At 42.1% G+C, this 8,777-nt stretch overlaps 1 long non-coding RNA gene across 1 annotated transcript; it reads right to left on the reverse strand.

Annotated features, from left to right (window-relative positions):
* Positions 1-275: 275 nt before the first annotated feature.
* On the reverse strand, positions 276-8,706 carry LOC125436224. Its single transcript, XR_007245021.1, has 2 exons — positions 8,425-8,706; positions 276-786 (listed from the first exon to the last, which is right to left on the reverse strand). It is a non-coding gene; the product is annotated as an uncharacterized LOC125436224 (long non-coding RNA).
* Positions 8,707-8,777: the final 71 nt, after the last annotated feature.

The raw sequence follows: 8,777 nt of genomic DNA on the forward strand, positions 1-8,777 counted from the left end.
TCCTGCATGAAAGTTTAGTAAAGTATTACTATATCATAAAGTTTCCTGAAAGACCAATCCAAATGAATTTAATATAGTAGCATACATTGCAATTCATTACAGAAACAGCAAAACAATTAGAAAGAGGAAGGAATTCATTTTGAACTTCTGTTGTCTCAAGCAAAACATTTGAAGAAGCTCAACATTACTATGCACTGGTACACAGAATCAATCTTGTTTCTTTATTTTTTGCAAAAAAAGAAAAAGAGAGAATAATCCACAATTCAGTCTTTCAATGGGCATGAAAAATGTTTAATGGCTACAAGATTTGTACAGTGACTCAATAGTTCATCCAATAATTTATCTGAATACTGATCATACGAAAAGTTACTTGTAAATAAAGAAAATACCAGATTGCTAATAGCAACTGTTTCTGTATATAGTTTGTATTCCAAAAGGTGTCCTGGATCTACCTCTTAATTTTCCTTGGCAGTTTGAATTGTAAACCAAATCTTTATCATGCAGAGGGAAACATCTATAGTAATCATTACAATTTTTATCTGTTTACATCAAACTGGTGTTGGTAACCAACATTCTTTAAAGAGCTTCCCATCACTTGAGGTAATATATCTTTTTGCAGCTGGATGTAAATAATATGTCAGGACAGCAAAGATGATGAAGATGTACACTCCAGATGATGCAACATCTTTTCCCTTTTGTCAGTTTCCAGAACATTACCTCCACCCAATTGATTCATCTTCTTTCTCAGAAACCTCCACATCTTCTGCCATCTTCAGGATCATTTCACTAAACACCCAAAAGGAAACATTAATCATTAATGTGCTAAAATCATGTTAGGAAGAAAATTCTGTAATTTGTTCAAATATTAAACTTTTGTTTAACAAGGGTAGAGTTAAAATGACCCTAAAGAAAGTATTTGTTTAATATAACCAATTATTTAGCATTCTTCTGCTAATACTAGTCTTCTTTTATCTTCCTATTTTTGCACTGAAAGAAGGTAAGCTATTCGTGTTGGTTGTTCTTTTGTAACTGGAACAAGGAGAACTCTTCATTGGCTAGAACCAGTATGTACCTCAGGAATAATAAATGTGGGGGCGGGGGTGGGGGAGCAGGGCACCACTGAGGGGGGGCGGGAAATGCAGAGTGTGCACCAGGTGCAGTATGGCCCAGCTGCACCTCTGGGCAAGGACACAGTCTACCTCACCATGCTGTACAGACCACTGATGAAACCAACTCTGCCAACCCTAATAGGAGTAACCGGTAAGAAACCAGCTCTTCCACTTTTGAGACTGCCCATCTTATTGCTCTATCAGGACTCCTGTGTCCTCTCAGAGGGCATCTTGGACAATAACATCATAGGGATCACATTACCCAGCATGGATAGGGGACAACTGTATTTGTTGTTTCTCTGTTTGAAACACAAATACCTTGCAGAAACACAAAGACTGACAATACAATTCCTTTGTGACATGATCAGAACTCACAAAACAACTTAAACAACAAAACCTGTACATGTCTCAGGGTTCCCTCTGTTTTCACTATGACTATTGAAGCCTTTCCACCAATTACTATTTACCTCCTATGTTTTAATTATGAGAGCACCATCAAAACACTCCACGAGGACTAAGGCTGATGTGTTGGCCATGGTGTTACTACTGCAGAACTAGCAAAGGGGACAGAGGAGGCCCAAGCACTTCATTGTCAAAATTATCCCATCTCACTAATTACAGGTTATGTGTGGTAATTAACCTAAGAGTTGAGTGTTATGAAGTGCTCAGGAGAGAGAGGATAAAGTGACCTGAGAAAACAGACAGCAACCACTCACTGGTGACCACTGTAATGAACATAGATGGGATGTCATGGGAAAGGATGAATGGGGCTAAGCAAAATATAAAGTACCCTGGGACATGATTGGGTCAGACAGATACTACAATGAAGCTACTGACCCAGGACCAGTCACTCAGCTTGACTATCACAAAGATCACTCAGCTGTACGTGTAGGACTTTCCCTAGCTGTTTTCCCTGGGAAACCCTAGCCAAAAAAAATCTATTTAGAAAACTGAAACAGGATCAGTCAAGTCTCTACAGTTCTACTGTGCTATGGAGATGAGGAGCTGGGTCATGAGATGAACTAGCAAATACTTTTCTCACAGGTATTTTTTCCTATTTCCTGCTGTTTCTGTGTGGGTAGGGAAAATTAGTCAACACAGAAGAGATGCTTGTGTTCTAATTCTGCTGCCCCTGTCTAACATTATTGTTGTTAGCAGGATCCCCAAAAGGTCTCTATTGCTTTATAGAGACCCCAACTGCTATTCCAATGACCTGAGCAAACAAAAGTTTACAATGTGATCCTCATTAATTGTAGGGCTCGTGAGTTTCTTCTCCTCCTCTACCTTCCACATGCTGTAATGAAACTGAAGACCCAACAAAATCACACTATTATTACAATTAAAATGAGAGCTGAAATATATGTACAAAACCAAAAACAACAGCTAAAATGCTGGCCAGGAAGGAAGGGGAATCACTATCTTCACCCACTGGCAGAAGATGGCAACAGAAGGGAACAATGTACCTAACCTCTATAGTAATTTTCAGAGGTCTTGCTTCAGATGCCTTCTCCTGCTGAGATGAGGAATGGCAACCCAGGAGAGGGCTTTCTTAGTCATGGCATTAAAATTCTGGAATGCTCTCACCAGAGAGATTTATCAGTTCCCTTCTGTTGCCATCTTCTGCAAAGATGTTGGTCCCAAACCATGTAGAGCTTTGAAGGTCAATACAAATCGCTTGAATGAAACAGATGGCAGCCCATGTAGACAGATCAAGAATGGAGTGAACCTACAACCTACTTCAATCAACATCCGGGCTGCAGCATTCTGCACCAACTAAAGTTTCCTAAATACTTCTCAAGGACAACCCTATGTAGAATGTCTTTGAGTAATCCAGTCTAAATATACCCAGGAAATGCACCACAAAGGTCAGAACATCTCTGCCCAAAAAAGGATACAGCTGGCTAATCTTGCCAGTCCTTAAGGAACTGTACTGATTCCCAATTTGGTCCTGGGCCCAATTCAAGTTGTTGACATTGATGTACAAAGCCCTAAACTATTTTGGCACTGCCTACCTGAAACAGTGCCTACACCTGTATGTTCCTGCCTGGGAACTAAGGTCACAGGGGAAGGTACCTTCACCCACCAAAGTGCAGGGAGCAGTGGCATGCAGCAGGGCTTTCTCCCCCAGGCGGGGTATAAATATTTATAAATAATAAACAAATGGTTTAGTGGTTAACAGCACTGGACTCTTACTTTGGTGAAGTGGGTTCATTTCTTCACTCCTATACATGAAGCTTGCTGGGTGACCTTGGGCTAGTCACAGAACTCTCAGAAATCTCTCAACAAGATTTTGACCATCTGAACATATGCTGATGCAATGGTGGCAAAAAATGTGTTGTTTCATTGTCACTACCATCGAGTATACTTTAAAATTAGTCCATGTTTTATTGGGTTCATCTAAGAACATAAGAACATGCCAGCTGGATCAGACCAAAGTCCATCTAGTGCAGCTCTCTGCTACTTGCAGTGGCCCACCAGGTGCCTTTGGGAGCTCACATGTAGGATGTGAACGCAATGGCCTTCTGCGGCTGTTCCTCCCAATCACCTGGTCTGTTAAGGCATTTGCAATCTCAGATCAAGGAGGATCAAGATTGGTAGCCATAAATCGACTTCTCCTCCATAAATCTGTCCAAGCCCCTTTTAAAGCTATCCAGGTTAGTGGCCATCACCACCTCCTGTGGCAGCATATTCCAAACACCAATCACACGTTGCGTGAAGAAGTGTTTCCTTTTATTAGTCCTAATTCTTCCCCCCAGCATTTTTAATGAATGCCCCCTGGTTCTAGTATTGTGAGAAAGAGAGAAAAATTTCTCTCTGTCAACATTTTCTACCCCATGCATAATTTTATAGACTTCAATCATATCCCCCCTCAGCCGCCTCCTCTCCAAACTAAAGAGTCCCAATTTAAGGACACAGTCTACCTCAAGCCTTCATTATCATTCTAGCTGTTTATGTAAGTACATAAGCATAGATATTATACACACTTGCAGCTCCTCAGAGCAGGATCCAGGACGACTTTAGCATACCCCACTGCATAGTCTTTCATGGTGAACCTAGTATGGCCTCAACAAAGTTGGTGTTGCAGTTTCCGTTCTTCCTTATCCATGTGGATTCCTCCCTTCACCTTTGCAGGTTTGCTCCCCTCACACTGACACCAATATCAACAGTGTTATAGGCAATGATATTAACATTACATGTGCTGAATTATTTGCACTTAAGAGGACTAGAATTCTTCCCCAAGGAAACCTCTGAGTTCTAAATGGTGAGGGTGATTGCAGAGACTCTGGGACTGTCCTTATGCCTCATTTGTGGAACTGTGGTTGGATTGAGTAATATATTCATCAGTGCTTTCCATGCAGAAGCAATATATTGACGGGTGATGAGTGACAGCCAAATTACTAGTAACGTTGCCTCTTGTTTCTATAGATATACTTGAACTTTCCTCTTAGGCAGTATGCTGTTTCTTGCCAAAAGATGATAGGAGATTTGTGAATTAATCCACCATATCCTGGACCTTTGTTGTGCCAGAATGTTCCACTTGGGTCCTTGTGCTTACCTAGTTCTGTCCCCAAGGAACTAGGACCCAAGCGGAGAATTCTAGAACAAAGAAGGTCCTGGAAATGGTGGATTAATTCACAAATCTCCTTTCAACTTTCAGTGAGAAAGAGTATAGGAGTACATAGAATTTAAGTATGTTATATTTTATGTTTGCCCTAGTGTTGTAGTCACCAAGCATGGTCTGTCCATCCTTTATCATAGATTGGTCTGTTCATCTTTCATCACCATCAAACCAGATGTTCTAGTTTGTCTTTCTCCCCTTTATAGGAATTTCCAGTTTGGTAATGGAGACTGTGAACACCTTTTGTAGGGCAGCAAGATGCATCACTCCCCAAAATGCCACTGTTAAAGAAGCATGCTGCTTGCACTCTCCAAGGACTAGCCATTCTTGTCAAAGTAAGCCAGCTATGGAAGGCTGGTGGCAACAATGACAAAGGATGAAGCAAAGCAAGCAAGCACTTCCTGGATGCCATGTTGCCAGAAACTTTATTCAGGGGCAGACAGATAATGAAGTACCTTTGCCCAGATACCCCAAAATGTCATTGTTGGATTTAATTTTCTATTTGTTTAATATTCACATGAACTTTGAAGTGGCCTGTCTTTTGTGTCACAGCATAGCCAATTCTCCAAAGATGCAAGCAGTGCTCTCCTGTAGCACTCTGCCTCTTGGGAAATGATGCATCATCCTGGCCCAAGGACCACACATTCTATGCCCCACATGGACAGAAGGGCATTCAAGACTCTCACGTTGTCAATTCCTATTTAAACACCATTAAACAAAAAGTAACAAGCTATCTTTATGGTCTGGAAATTTCAAAATACTTATAGGGTATTACAGACACTTACTTATAAAAGTATATATTTTGTCACTTAGCAACCCTTTATCTGGGTATTATGAAAAATCCTGAATTGCCTTCCCTTATGCTCTTAAGTATCCAGCCAATTTAATATCTTCCTAATTATATCTAAACAAATTTAATATGTTACTTAAATAAGGAGGTCTACTACAATAGAAGACAGTAAAAAACAGATATACCTACTAATCCTGAAGCTGTTTGCAGTTTATGTATCCCATCCAAATTAATGATATTTATGAGCTTTCAAGTGGTTTCAGAATTACAGATGTATTGGTTCTAAAAATTATTCCATGATCAGGGTAACTTCTGTATTATTCTGCTCTCTCTTCTTTGTTCTATTGTATGGCTTATAATTGAATGTTGAAACTGTACAAATGAAAAGCATTTCTCTCTTAAACATGAGTTAAACCTTTCATTATAGGATCCCTCCATAGCATTTTGTAAAATTAACAATTAAGTGTAATCCTAGATGAGAGAATGCACAAGTAGCAGTTTTCTTCTTCAGTTGCATGGACTTGTTATTTTAAGTAAGATTCCAACCAAATTCCAGTTCGCAACATTATTAATGTTGGAAAGTAGAGCCATGCATGAGAAGGTTTCAAAATCACATATTCAAACAAAACACACTATTTAAGAGAAGGAGCTGGGGGAGCTTGCTGCAAAAGGCTGAGAGTGTGTGACTGGCCCAAGGTCACCCAGCAAGTTTCCATGGCACGGTAGGGATTCACAGCTGGGTGTCCCAGATCCTACTCCAACACCTGAAACTCTACACTGTGCTGGGTCTCTCTGTGTTATGGGTACAAAAGACCAAACAGACAACAAATAAAAGAGCCACAGGCAGCCAACCAATTTCCATTACAGCAGTTTTGTAAGATGCATTTCTTCACATGCAAGCTCTGACTGAGATTCGCTAACCAAAAAGACAAACATTCTTGCATCAAAATTGATGCAATATCTCTATGATTAGTGAGGTTTGGTCAGCTTTACTTTTAAATTCAGTGGCATGTCTATAGGATCCCTAATCCTAAATATATCAGTTCAGAACAAAAGTAGATAACTAGACCTCCTTAAAGACTTGGATACATTCAGTGAAAAAATTTTGGGGGGTGGGATGGGATAGCAACGATGCAAATTTGAAATAGTTTTGGGTGTGAAGGGCTAGTTGTACAATTCTCCAGCTTTTGGCAAGTGTGTGAAGCAAGAAGTGCTTTATGCACCAGTCATTGTTGGCTCATGTGAACAATACATGTGTGAATTCAGACACATGTCCCCAACTATGCATTGCAAAACAACAAGCTGGTTGCCCCTGAGTGCCCTATGGGAAGGGGCTGTGGTTCAGTGGAAGAGCATTCGCTTGGCATACAGAAGGGCACGGGTTCAAGCCCTGGCATTTCCAAAAGACTTAGCATTAGGTGCTGTGAAAGGCATCTGCCTGAGATCCTGGAGAGCTGCTGCCAGTCTGAATAGACAATACTGACCTTCAAGGACCAATGGTCTGATTTAGTATAAGGCAGCTTCAGGTGCATCTCAGTGTTTAGGGAAGAGCATCTGTTCCTTACATGTGAGATGCATGACATGTTTAGGGACACGTGTCTAACTGTACATGTTAAATAACAGACAAATCACTAAAATACACCTCTTCAAAACAGCTTTATGCAGCAACACTGTATGTTGTAGCTTTGCAGTCACTGCACTGTGTAGCAAACCCTATTTCTGCATGAAATGTAAATCAGGAACTGATTGTACTAAAATCAGGATTACAAATTAGCTGCATAAATGCTTGGATAGTATTTCCATAGACAGAACCATTTCTGCACACACAGGGCGCCACTTTTTCTACTCCCTTCCACTGCAGTCTCAAATGTCTCCACAAGGTTTTTCCCCTTGGGGTATAGAGACCTCCAACAACAGCATTTTGTTTTCCAGAGGGTAGGGGAGAAAGCTGTAGTGTGCTGGAAGAAATGATTGCATCTGAAGGAATGTTCGAGTCAGTGGATCCAAGCCAATCCGTCAGTGCGGAAGCAATTACTGTTGATCACATCCTCACCAAAGTGTAACAGTACCAGATCTTAGCATTTTAATTTCTATGAATGGATAAGGTAGGAGGGGCTACAGTTTAGTGGCAAAGTGCACATGTTGCAATACATAAGGCTAAAAGCAGCATGCTTTAAAAAAAAAGATGCTAGGGACCTGAACTTGTGAATTGTCTGCCTCTCATGCTATTGTTAAAATACACAAATGAAAGCCTGCCAGAGGGCAAAAGGCCCTGACAGCAGGCAAGCATCAACCATTTATTCATCTTTCCCTGACTGGACTATGGAAGTTCATGGGAGATGGCACCTAATGCTTTAAAAAATGGCAGTCACAATAATAATTGAGATGGAATCATAACTTTCACACAGTGACAGAGATAATACGAACACTCTGCAGTAACGACATGGGAGTCTTTCCCAGAAAGGGGGAGGTTTAAGGCTCTTATTGTAAGACACACTAAATTGAGAGGAAGTCCCATTGACCTAGATCATGTGTACTTCTGGACAGGGCAGAATGTCACACGTCCTTCAGAATAAACCACGCTGAACTCAACGGGATTTATTTATCAAGGTTGGGCAGACTGATGTCCGGAACGTTAGTTACCTGGAAGTAAATCACACAGCAGAAGTGGGAGTTTCTTCTGAGTAAACAGATTCAGGATCAGACTGTCAGCATGTTTTGGTCGGTCGACAGTCAGTCACTTGCGAGGGCATAACAATTAAAAACCAAAGGGGCAATAGTGCCACACGCACAACGATCCGTCTGCGTTAAGCGCACTTGCACGGAATCCCAGCAAGGGAATGGACACTGGGCGCGCAGAGAGTCACGCGATCCCTCCCACCAGAGTAGGCAAAGTCGCACCTTACCGTCGTGAGCCGGTCTCCGGGGGGCTCCTAATCAGCTGGGCGGAGGAGGAGGCGGCGGTCCACCTGTGCGCCTCATCAGCACCGACTGGGCGTGGACGGCGGTGGCGGCGCGGCTGGCCGAATGAACGCCTGCCTGCCTGCCTGCCTGCCTGCCTGGCCCCGCTGGCCGTGTGGAGCGCGCACAGCTGCGGCTGCAGGTTGCGTGGATCAGGAAATTAGGACAGGCGGTTGGGATTGGAGGCGCTCAAGAGCCAACCAGAGGCCGTCCAGGCGCCCGTGAGTCACCAGCAGCAGCACACACGGAGACAGGAGCGGGGCGGTTCGTATAAAAGCGTCGTGGAGCAGCCCTGCCC

Source organism: Sphaerodactylus townsendi, linkage group LG07, assembly GCF_021028975.2.
Source record: "Sphaerodactylus townsendi isolate TG3544 linkage group LG07, MPM_Stown_v2.3, whole genome shotgun sequence".
Classification (NCBI taxonomy): domain Eukaryota; kingdom Metazoa; phylum Chordata; class Lepidosauria; order Squamata; family Sphaerodactylidae; genus Sphaerodactylus; species Sphaerodactylus townsendi.